General features: G+C 44.6%; 2 long non-coding RNA genes across 5 annotated transcripts in view; one reads left to right on the top strand and one right to left on the bottom strand.

Annotated features, from left to right (window-relative positions):
- Positions 1–583: 583 nt before the first annotated feature.
- Positions 584–4,773, bottom strand: LOC144290676 (uncharacterized). Of its 4 annotated transcripts, none has more exons than XR_013358286.1 (5): positions 4,620–4,773; positions 3,472–3,614; positions 2,590–2,814; positions 2,156–2,292; positions 584–2,003 (listed from the first exon to the last, which is right to left on the bottom strand). It is a non-coding gene; the product is annotated as an uncharacterized LOC144290676 (long non-coding RNA). The 4 variants fall into 4 exon arrangements; XR_013358291.1 differs by having other exon boundaries at positions 2,590–2,848; XR_013358279.1 differs by having other exon boundaries at positions 585–2,003; positions 2,156–2,287; positions 2,590–2,756.
- Positions 4,774–4,853: 80 nt separating this feature from the next.
- Positions 4,854–12,549, top strand: part of LOC144321145 (uncharacterized) — a 30,321-nt gene continuing 22,625 nt past the window's right edge. The window contains exons 1-2 of the long non-coding RNA XR_013386883.1: positions 4,854–5,001; positions 5,888–5,961. This is a non-coding gene — a long non-coding RNA (uncharacterized LOC144321145). The remainder of the gene's footprint in view (positions 5,002–5,887; positions 5,962–12,549) is intronic.

Here is a 12,549-nt window from a genome sequence, read left to right on the forward strand (position 1 = left end):
CTTTTCAAATATCTGGTTATCCTTGTGAAGGGGATCAGAATAGGCCATCTCGAAATAGGCCACTTTGGCATAAGAATTATTTTGAATGGAAAGCATTTGAGAAACAGCAGAGTCAAGGGAAGCTCTCTATCCTCCTCTTTCTGCCTAATTGCAGTGTCTATACTTTCCTTGTGAGGATGGCCCTCACTCCTCTCCAGCACCAGAAAATACCATTATCACAACTAAATAACTGTTACCACTGAAGACAAAGTCAGCATCAGTGGGTGCTGCACAAACAAAACTTACTAAAACATCCCTCGTCTTCCATTAATTTCCCCAGATATTTACCAGCCCACCATTACCTCCTCTAGAAGCCTACACACCTTCCACTTCTCCACAATGTATCGCCCTCCGCTAAGATGGAATACGAGCCTTAAACTCACCTCTGAGCTCCGCCGTGTGTATGCATGTAACCTTGTATATGTAAATAAACTCGGGGTTTTTTTCTCCTGTGAATCCATCTTTTACCAATTTGATATACAAGCCTGAACCACTGACTTCAAGAAAGCAGAGAAAAAATATTTCCTCCTAAAAACAAACAAACAAACAAAAAAATTTCCTCCTACATTTGGATCCTCTTTAATATTTAGGAGTAATGCACCTAAAAGCTGCTTGACTTTTTGCATGGTGATGGGAAAAGTGATATGTGACTGGACAGAAAGCCGGACTTTTCTACTATCTGTGACTTTTCCTGCTGTAAGTGGAAGATGACCTAAGGTCCTATAATGCGCTGTCCTGCTGGGAGCAGACTGACATGGTTCTCCCACTTCATGTCCCTGCTCGGGGTCCTCTGGGCTCCCTGGGTTCCCACAGAGATGCTGTTCTGTTCCCCTTCTTGGCAGAGAAGCGCCCAGATGCAGGGGCTTTCCATTTGGGTAACGGCTGAGAACCAGGTAGACACGTGCACCTCTCATTAATCCCCTCTTGCCAGGGGCAGCCTCGGCCCTACCCACTTCTTGACCTGATGACCCTGCATCAGGAGACTTTCTGGGCCAACTTCTAGTTTCCCACGGAGATAAATCTGTCAACTTCTGCTTCATTAAAAAAGAAAGAGAGAAATAGAAGGAAGAAAGAAAAGAGAAGGAAAGAAAGAAAAGAGAGAAAGAAAGAAAAGGAAGGAAGGCAGGAAGGCAAGAGGCCACCCCCAAACAGTGGTATTAAAGAAATACAACCATCAATTTAGCCAAAGACGCCGCAGATGGGCGGTCTAGGCTCTGCTGGGCCGCCTGTCCAGCTGCTCCACGGATCAGTGCCTGGAGCTGGCTTGCCCTGAGCTGGTGGGCTGCAGTGGGGTATGGGCACCCTCTGTCTCCCTTATGCAGGGGGCAGCCCGGGGGCTCCCAGAGGGTGAGTGAGCGGGCAATGAAGGAGGCATCAGGCCCCAGGCCCAGACTTGGCACCTCGTCCTCTCTCGCACGTTCCGTCAGTTAAACCAAGTGTCCAGGCCAGGCCGGGCTTGGGAAATGACTTCAGCCTTTCAGGAAAGGACCTACCACCAAAGGGAAGTTGTGGGGCTTCCCTGTTGGTGTAAATGTGGGTCTGGGGATCCTGGCACTTGTCCCCATGGACTCACCTGCTTGCTTGTCTACACCCTACTCCAGCTTTCCACCTTCCAGGCCTTTCCTTGGGGAGCAACCCAAGTTCCATGGGATCAGTCAGGGGTGGTGCCCAGTGGGGTGTTGCTCGTTACAGGGCTGCAGGGCCATGTGTCCCCTAGCTGAGGAGCCGTCCCGCGACACCCAAGGCTGAGGTGTGTTTATTACATGCAGGTGAGAAGGGGGAGGATATTGACCAAGGCTGTAGGGCAAGCAGGGCCAAATGGGGGTCCTGGAGGGCTGTCACTGCTGTCTTCATGGAGAACTCACCTGGAGCGTGTGACCCTCCAATTCTGGTGCCGTGCTGCTGCTTTGAGCCAGGACTGCTGCTCACATCCTTCAGGGCTTTTCTTCAAGGGCCAGTGTGTCCTGTGATCACAGGGCAGTGACGGCCAGGCGGGCAGTGCGCTTGTTTCCTGGTCGCTCCTGCAGGCCTCGGCGGGGACTCGGGTGCTGGGCCTCCCACTTGCCCCCTGCCCCCTGCCCTCCTGCCCCTCCTGCCTCTGCTCTCACTTCCATACCGTGCGGGGCTCGTCTGGGCAGCAGAGTTTGCGGGTCTCTGCCTCCCGCTGCTGTCTTCCGGTCCCCGGGCCGCACATATCGAGGGCAGAGGGGCAGACGTGTCTCACGGCACCGATTCCAACGAAAGGACACTAGACTGGGACACACAAGCTGCTGAGGGTCCCACGAAGCCTGGGGGACAGGGTGGGTGGGTGCGGTGGAGGGAGCCAAAGGGAGTGGGGGGATATGGGGGGCAAGGGGGGATAGTGGGGGAGGGAGCCGAGGGGTGGTAGCATGTGGAGTGGGGGCTGGCAGTGAGTTGGCTCTGGGGGCAGCGTGCTGGCTGCCCACCACTGCCTCCCACTCTCTGTCACCCCCAGCTCTCTGACATCCCCGCCCTCCTGGAGGACAAGGTAAGTCACTCACTGTCTGCAGTCTCAGGGCCCTCACTCACCTGGTCCACCCCCTTACATGGGTTCCCTCGTGTCCCTCTGCTCCCCTGGCTGGCATGCTTACGTCGTCCTCCCCAGCTGCTCCTGGAGGTGCTCCCGCTCAGCCTGGGGCTCCTCCCTGTCCCAAGTTTCCAAGGCCCCAGCTCAGGGACAGGCAAGAGGCTCATCCCTGCAGAGGGAGGAGGACACTCCTCTCTGTAGCTGCACCTGTCCTCAGCAGCTTCCTCCTGGCAGGTTTTAAGCACACATGCATCCCGTTCCCTGAAGAATTACAGGGAAACCTGTCCCTGTCACCGTCTCCTCACAGGCACACTTCTGAGTGTCCTCCCCACTCCTGTCTCCCTGTCCTCCTTCTGGGGCTCAAACCCCCTGGGAATCGGGCTTCCACGCTCTTTCCTTGGTGGAGACCCCTGAGCCCCGGACCCTATGTTTACCTGCAGTGCTCAATCCCTGGACACATCCTGGCCTTGTCATATCTTCCGGCAGGTGCAGTGCAGCCACCCCGGCCCTTGTCCTATCCCCCCACATGCAGGGCCTGCATTCCCCGCGGCTGCGGCCCCCCTGCTCTGCCCTGAACGCCTCGATTTCCCGCCTTCACCTGACGATGCTCATTACCTGCCACCGGGCTCTCCCTGGGCCGCAGGCCTCTCCCCACACAGATCTCTCCGGAACCCTAGCCCCATCCTGCAGACAGCCTCCTGGACAGCGGCTCCATATGCCCGGAGCACGACCTCTGTCTTCTCCCCAGGCCTCTGCCACACAACATGGGGTCTCTGCTCTGGCTGTTTAGTGCCCTGTCCCTCAAGGTGCAACCCTGGGAGCCAGCTTCCCAGTCTCAGCTTCATCACGTGGTCCCGTTACCTTGGACTCTACATAGCTCTCACCTGTGTCTGTGCTGTCACCATCTCGGTCCCTCCCACTTGTCTCCTCTCACCACCAGGGCTGTTGCAAGAATCTCTAGGTCAGTGGTTCCACATGTGTACCACCTGGACCCACAGCATCAGCACCCACTGTGCTTCAGACCAACCTAGAAGAATGTCCAGTTATGAGACTTCAAGACGTGACTATCTTGTAAAGCGTTTGCTTTATTAGCTAAAAACATAAAAATGGTAAATTCCAGCTGTCACCCTCTGGATCCCTTTTGCGTCTTCCTCCCTGCAATCCTGCTCATTTCTGTCCTTAAATTAAAAGGATTCAAGGCACCTGTGCCCCTTGGCCAGGGCTCCCTTTTTGCTTCTATCTGCATTTCCAGGGTCTTCATTGCTTACTATTTTTAGGGAGACAGAGGCAATAGATCTTTTGTTCTTTTTCCATTGACAAGGATCTCCATGTGTCTCATGTGCAATTCAGTTTTTACAATTTCTGCTGCCTTCTGGAGGCATCTCATGATATTTTTACTTTTTTTTTTTTTTTAAGGCAAAAACTCTGTGTTGGGCTGGCGAGATTGGGGACCTTAAAACGGCCAACCCCAGGCCAGCAACCTCCCAATAAGGCAGCCTTGCTGCCCTACCCTAACTTAGCTCACAAAGACCTGTAACCTTTGCCCTAATCGGAATGCCGCCCTGCCCCCATCTTCCCGCCGAAAACTCTTTATAGAGCCCCCTGCGGTTTGCCAGGGTTCGCCTTCCCTGACTCAAGCCCCTCCGAGTCATGGAACCTCGCCTGCGAGTGCTCCCCATTAAAGCACGTTTGAACGTACTGCCTGGCTCTACTGTTTTTAATTTCTCCGCCGTTCATTTGGGAAAAACCTAACACTCTGCACAACTGTTTTAAACTCTGAGAAGAGTTTAGCATCAAGATAAAAAATAGCAACAAGTGAGGGACACCTGGGTGGCTCAGGGAATGAGTGTCTGCCTTTGACTCAGGTCGTGATCCCAGGGTCCTAGGATCCAGTCCCACATCAGGCTCCCCACAGGGAGCCTGCTTCCTGCTTCTCCCTCTGCCTCTGTGTCTACCTCTCTCTGTGTTTCTCTTATGAGTAAATAAATAAAATCTTTTTTCAAAAATACCAAAAATGGTGGTGAAGTGTCACCTGGTGCCAAGCCAACGGCGAGGGTGGGGCCTCAGTTCCACATACACAGACATGCTTTGGCCTTCGGCCCTTGCAACCTGTGTTTCTAGGCCTCGGGCTCCAGTCTCCTAAGCTGAGGGGCTCTGAGAGGCTAATTCCCAGACCAGTGACCTCAGAGCCCTAGGGGTGGGTCGACCCCCCCACCCCCGCCCGTAATGGTGACCTACAGGGGAGGTGCAGAGCACCATGGTTTCAACTGTCCCTTCACAGAGAGTGGTTATTACTCATTATGTGACTGGCCTGTTCCTGCTCTTCTACTGGCGAATAATCTCTTCTGACAGAGATTGGAAACGTGGTGTTTTCGGGAGCTGCCGCTTTATTGCCCTACTGCAAAGGCAAAGAGGTGAGTGTAAATGACAATAGCAATAACAGTAATGCCGGGAGGGCCCCTGGGGCTCGGTTGGTGGAGTGTCCAACTCATGGTTTCGGCTCTGATTGTGATCTCAGGGCCTGAGATTGGGCCCCTTGTTGGGCTCTGCGCTCAGCGGGATGTCTGCTTGAGATTCTCTCTGCCCCTCCCTCCGGCCCACTTGTGTGCTCTCTCTCTCTAAAATAAATAAATCTTTAAAATAGTAATAATAACAGTAATGTCAGATGGAGTCACATAGGAAGGGGCCAGTTATTTTCAGTTAAAAAATAACTATTACGAAATTGATTTTTTTAAACCATTAAATGCGAATCTAAAAGAATCTTAGTTGGAAAAACTGACATTAATTAGATCAGTAAGATCTTTTTCCTGATATCAAATGGAAATGTCTCAGCAAAGCCTGTGTTGTGTGTGTTTAAGATGTCACTTTGCTCTTATCAACTGAGCGGGGCAGACTTTGAAGAACAATCAATCACATGGCTGCTAAGTAGCCCAAAAAGGCGATGATTCGATGATCAAATAATTATAATTTTGGAAAGTCAATATAGGAGTCTCCAAGTTGCAACATGTACCTGAGGCACTTAAGAAAGAGAGCCAGCATGTGCCCCAATATATTCACTTCTCTTAATTAAAGTTTTGTATATATTTATCTTTAAAGTATTTAGAATTGCATTAATATATTATGTATATTATAACAAATCTACAAAAATAGAAGTGAGAGGATCAATGGAAGATGAAATAAGCACTATTTTAAAAGATTTTCACCTTATTTAATGATACAAAAAAATCTTACTTTTACTAGAAAATAGTAATAGAGCAGTGTGATCAAATGTGCATCATTTTTTTTTAATTTGGTTTGCAGCTTTTGATGCAGACATGAGAGGTCTGGCTTCAGATTTCATTTATTTTGACGCTTGGTTTTCAGACCTATCATTGGTGAGGACTCTTGGGAATACACGTGAATCCAGGTAGAGGATGTGGGGCCCTGGCTGCCCTCCCTGGGTTGTGCCTCCAGTAATTCAATAATTCAAACATTTACACTCATCCTAGAAAGATTTTAAAGGAGTTGGTTTCATCTTTCCAGATGTGGGTCAAGAGGTTTTACATACTAATTAGAAGATATTTTACTTTTTATATTTTTTTTCAAGTGGGTTCTTCTTTTGGAAGCTTTCAAAACAAGTTGAAAAAAAAAAAAAAAACTCCATTCCCCAAGTTTTGAGTATGCTGTAAGAATTCTCACAACGCCACAAAATCATAGTAGCAAAAAGTGCTCTCATCCCAACACTTTTCTTTGGAAAAGGAGGTTATCTTTAGCTTAGTATTAAATCCTGAAATTTACCAGAAAGGAGTGGCTGATGCCCAATCATTTTTGGAAGTGTCTTCTAGGTGACAAACTGCTCAGAGACACTTGCAGGCATTGAAAAATTTAGCAACATTTTTAACTTTCTCTAGTAATGACTAAGCTAAAAACCTCATTTAAATATTTTATAATGATTCTATCTCTAAAATAAATAAATAAATCTTTTTTAAAAAATGTGGAGGGGGCGCCTGAGTGGCTCAGTTGATTAGAGCACCCACTTCTTGGTTTCAGCTCACGTCATGACCTCAGGGTCCTGAGATCTAGCCGCCCCCTCCCTTGGGCTCCACAATCTGCTTGGAGACTCTCTCCCTCTACCCCTCCCCCACTCCTGCTTGCTCTCTCACTTGCTCTCTCTTTCTCTCTCAAATAAATAAACTTTAAAAAAAGAAATAAAATATTTTAGTATGAAATAATCTGAAAATTACCATGAATGCCATAAGAACATCCTGGTTGTTCTCCATATCATTACAATAAAATAGGCTCTCAATTAAATAATAGATCCCATATAATCACTCACTTGGATGCAGGCAAACTTTAATGTGCTACAATAGCTGAAAGTAAGTGAGTGAGTGGAGCAGGGGCGATGCTCTCATTATGGAGCTTCTGCTTATTTTTTGGACACACCTGCTGCCTTATCGTGACAGAGATGCACACCAATACTCATCCAATGGGGAGGCCTGGTGTACACACGTGGCTTCAGAGACCCATGGTCTAGACAACCAGTTAGGTTAGAGGTTCCCAAAAACTCAGCTACTCTGCTCTTCATCATCTTTTCTCTTTTTCTTTTAAATTTTTATTCATACAGGTCTTCATGTCTCGACAAACACATTACTAGATATTTCTAAGTAGGTTTTTATGATCAACGGGGTATTTTCAAAAGTGGGTATCGCTGGCAAATTTGGACATCAACAATTCTATATTTTGGCTCCCTCACTTCCCAGCTCTGGGCAAATTATTAACTTGTTTCTGCCTCAGTTTCCTCTTTTGTAAAGCTGGGGTGAATACCTATGTCTACCTCATAGAATTGTTATGACAATGAAACAAGTTCCTGTATAAGAAATACTCAGCACAGAGCCTAGATCACGGTAACTGTTATGATGACAATGATGATCCAGCCATCTTGCTGACTTTTTCCTTATGATACAATTTGTACCACCTACAAATAGTAATATTTTTCCTTCTTCTTTCCTATAATTATATTTTATTTCATCTAATAATTATTAATAATAATTTAATAATAAAAATAATATTAATTAATGGAGATCGTGCATACCACATGTGCCTAATTTTAATGTCATATTTCACCATTGAGTGCCATATATTTGTACATTTATCTTATTGAGTAATAGATATATTCTTCCATTCTTATTGCACTTATGACTTCAATCAAGAATGAATTTTGAAAGATCATATAGTTTTTCTCTTTGACTTTTAATATGATTTTTTTACTATGATTTCCTGATATTGGGCCATCCTTGAATGAATGAGTTGATCCTTTACTTGGCTATGGTTTATGATTTTATAATGCGTGGATGAACTCTGTTAAGTAATACCTTACTATGACTTGCATTAATATTTGTAAGTGGGATCAGTCTGTAGTTCTTTTGATCATGTTCAACACTTTCCTCTATTCTGTATTTCTGATAGACGATTAGTAGGATTTAGGGACTTAATCGGATTCTGGCTTGATTATTTGGGCAGGCATATCTCACGGGGGCTGTGCTCTATTGGAAGGCCCATTGTGTCTGGTTATCTCTCTTCTGTGGTGTCAACAGCCACTGATGCCCATTGCTTAGCTCTTTTAATCCATTAGGGATTGCAGAATAGTGGTATTCTATCAGCCTTTATCTTCATTTATTAGCTGGAATACCAGCCTCTCTCTACTACAGTTTATAAAGAAAAGGTGAGAAAAAAGCTCAAAAGCCTGATTTTTTTCCCCTTCAGCCTCTTCCAAAAGTAACCAATGTGATTTCTGTATTTCTTCTCTCTTTTGGGGGTGTGGGGTTGTATTGGGTATGTTTAGAATTATTTAATATTATAATGAACCAATGTGTTTAAAGAGATTTTGTGTGCCTCGATCCACTGTGATTATCAGATGGCCCTCTTGTTGGCCAGTGAGAGCTTCCTCAGGTTGGCCTCGAGTACTTTTGACACATCTTCATTTCTTTGCTATCTGGTGTGACAAGATGTTTCAGGTCATCCAGCCCCTAACCAGGAACGTGCCCTCTGCAAGGAGCCCTGGTTCATTGAAGTGAAAAATAGTGATAGAGACACAGCCTGGGGGTTAGGGAAACTCCTTGCTTCTGGGTTGGTCTTTGCTCCCACATTTATCAATGGACAGAACTGGGAGATAAGTTTAGTTATTCCTGTTTCTTAAGAAAATATAAATCACAAGATTCTACTTATAGTTTGAATTTGGGGCCTTAAGGTTCTCATTTAACTGCTATCTTAAATTTGTATCTCCTATCCTCCAAGCTGAAAATTCTTTCATCTTGGAATACTCCAGAACAATGCTGAAATATGGTGGACATCCTTATCTTATTTCTGCCTTATTAACAAGCTGTCAGTATTTCTCCATTGACTATGGCATTGAATTTTAGGTCAATTCTTCTTTCCATTTTTTATTAAGGACTTTTAAGGGATAGATTTTGAAATTTCATCAAATCTCATTCCAACAACTATGAAGATGATCATGTTTTTCCAATTTTATCCTTACATTCAATTAATTTTGTGAATAGGTTTTCCAATATTGAGTCATCCTTGCATTTCAGTTATGAAAAGAGTCAATTATGATACCAAGTGCTGCTTGGTTCCATTTGCTAATATTGTACTTTGGATTTCTGCATTAGTAATTGCATGTGAGATCGCCTGGGATAGTGACTGGTGCCATCCACCTCAGGTTTCTGTGTCTGCGGTAAGCTGACAACAAAAAAAAACATTAAATGTTTCCTTCTTGCCCCTCTTCTTGGGGAACCACTTACATAGCTTTGGTTTATCTGTTCTTAGGTCAGCAGCCTCCGCTTGTGAACTGTCTGCCCTTTCCTCCCCATAGGAGAGCACTTTGAAACCATTCTCTCATTATTTCTTGACACAAATAGTTCATATTTTCTAAATAGTTTCCATTTATTATTTTTTTCCTTAGGAAACCTAAAGATAATGGAAAATATATACTGGCCTCTGCCCCTGGTTCCTGGCCCAAAGTTCCTAAACTCTTAAAACTTCCTAAGTGATGAGAATAGTAGGAGCATCTTCTGTTCTAATGAGCTGACTTTGGGTGAACTTCTGAGTGTCTCCTGGGTTGATCAGTGTGATCAGAGCCTTGGGATTTTCAGCCCTGCCCTCCATTCTCTTGAGAAGGGAAAGAGATGAAAGTGGAGTCATGATCCATCACACCTGCATCAGAAAGCCTCCATAATATCCCAGTGAAGCAGGGTTTGGAGGTCTTCCAGGCTGGTGAGCATGACACTGAGGCTCCCATGCTCAGGGGCCTCCCAGACCTTGACTTGTGCCTCTCTTCATCTGGCTGTTCATCTGTATCCTTCATCATAGCCTTTAATAAGCCGGTGAATGGAGGTGTCTCCCTGAGCTTGTGAACTGCTCTAGCAAATTAATGGAACCCGAGGAGGGAGTTGTGGGAACCTCTGATTTATATCCTCTTGGTCAGAAGCTCAGGTGACACCCTGAACCTGCTCTGGCCTCTGAGGTGGAGGAGGGGTGTCTGGTGGGACCAAGCCCTCAGCCTGCAGGATCTGACACCACCTCAGGACAGAACTGAGTTGAGTTGGCAGGACAGCCCGCTGGCATCTGAGAATTGCTTGTTGGTGTGGGGAAACCTCCACACATCTGGTGACTGGCAGTGTAATTGAGAGTCAGGAGGTCCCCAGGGCACAAACACCCCCAAGATCCAGCACTCAGGATTTTCCTCATAGCAGGAGGGAAAGACAGGGCTTTTCATTTTTAAAAATAATCAATTTGGGGATTCCTGGGTGGCTCAGTCGGTGATGCATCCACCTTCAGCTCAGGTCACGATCCTGGGGTCCTGGGATCAAGTTCTGCATCAGGTTCTCTGCAGGGAGCCTGCTTCTCCCTCTGCCGATGTCCCTGCGTCTCTCTCTATGTCTCTCATGAATAAATAAATAAAATATTTAAATAAATAAATAAATAAATAAATAAATAAATAAATAAATAAATGAATAAAGGGGATCCCTGGGTGGCGCAGCAGTTTGGCGCCTGCCTTTGGCCCAGGGTGCGATCCTGGAGACCCGGGATCGAATCCCACATTGGGTTCCTGGTACATGGAGCCTGCTTCTCCCTCTGCCTATGTCTCTGCCTCTCTCTCTCTCTCTGTGACTATCATAAAAATAAATAAATAAATAAATTAATTAATTAATTAATTACAATCTTTAAAAACAAATAATCGATTTTATTGATTAGTATTCTTTTATGTATCTTGGCTGATAATAGATTTATTAGTTTTACCATTTTTCTTTTTTCTATATGTATAAATTTATCCATTCTAGTTTCCATAGGGTTTTTTTGTTCATTTAAATTTTTTTAAAGGTTTTATTTTTAAGTAATCTCTACCTCCAATGTAGGGCTCAAATTCACAACCCTGAGATCAAAAGTCGCACAGTCTACCAACTAAGCCAGCCAGGCACCACCTAGTTTCTTTAGTTTAAAAATACTGTTCTTAAAATATATATATATAGTTCTTTTTCTAACAACTAGAGTTGAATACTTAAAACTGGTTTTCATTATTTTTTGCTTATTAACATTAATACTTGACTATGAATCTTTCTAAGCAATACGTTAGCTTTAGTATTGGTGCTATTGCTATCAGCTATTATAATTTTTTCTTTGACCCAAATGTAGTAAGAGATTTTAGAAAATTATATGGGTAACAGGTTTTCTTCCTAATTTTTAAAATTAATTCTAATTGTAATGATGTGAGATCAGAAAAAGCCCTGTGTAGCTTTTGTCTTTTCCCTGCGGTGATCTTTGTGTTCAAAACAGAGCTGTTCTCAGAAGGATGCAAAAGATGTGTTCTCAGGAACTAAAAAGAAAGTACCAAAACTTTTTGTTTTTACTTTAAAAAAATTTTTTTAAGATTTTATTCATTTGAGAGAGTGAGCATGAGCATGAGGGGGACAGAAGAGGGGAAGCAGTTTCCCCACTGAGCAGGGAGCCCACTGCAGGACTCGAGCCCAGGATCCTGGGATCATGACCAAAGGCGGATGCATCACCGACTGAGCCACCCTGGCTCCACACCCAGCATGGAACCCACCATGGGCCTTGAACTCACAAACCTGAGATCCAGAGTCAGATGCTTGACTGACTGAGCCACCCAGGACCCCCACTTTAATTTTTTTCAAGTTTATTTATTTAAACAATCTCTACACCCAATGTACCCAGCTCAGTACCCTGAGACCAAAAGCCACAGGCTTCATTCACCAAATGAGCCAGCGAGGTGCTCATTTAATTGTATTTACTTTAACAATTAAGAATTGTCAATAGGACAATTAGTTCATTTATGAATAAGTAGCTATAAATTGCAAGTAAAGGTTTCTAACTGATGGACTAGCTGAATATAAGGTTAATGTGCTTGACTGTCCTACAGTCCTAAATAAAGAAGATGTATTCTTTGTTAAGAGTGAATAGAGGTTACACGAATCAATTAGGTCTACCTTATTTTTTATATCCTTCGGGTTCTTTCAGATTTAATTATTTTTCTCTATCTGATTTCCCATGAAACAATAAGAGTGAATGAAAGCCTCCTAATTCCAAAATGTTTCTGTCAATGGCTTCTTGTATTCCTTGGAGCACCTGAATAACATTTTCTGATGCTGGGCTACTCAGTTTGTTAGGCTGTACCTCTTGTCATGTACAAATGGCCTTCCTTCCTCATGCTGAATACTCTGTCCTAAATGCAATCTCTTCTGATGGTGACATCGTAACCTCTGCTTTCTCATTGTTTTCATTTGCCTGGCATGTCTGTGCTCATCTTTCACTGCAGTATCTAACTAATTTTATTTTAGATCTGTCTTTTATGTGACACATACATTGGGTTTTGCCCTGTGGGCCCATCTGAGTTTTTAAAATTTGTTTTAAATGATGGTTAAATACAGGGGCCCCTGGGTGGCTCAGCCAGCTAAGCTTCTGCCTTT

The sequence above is a fragment of the Canis aureus genome, chromosome 1 (assembly GCF_053574225.1).
Source record: "Canis aureus isolate CA01 chromosome 1, VMU_Caureus_v.1.0, whole genome shotgun sequence".
Lineage (NCBI taxonomy): Eukaryota > Metazoa > Chordata > Mammalia > Carnivora > Canidae > Canis > Canis aureus.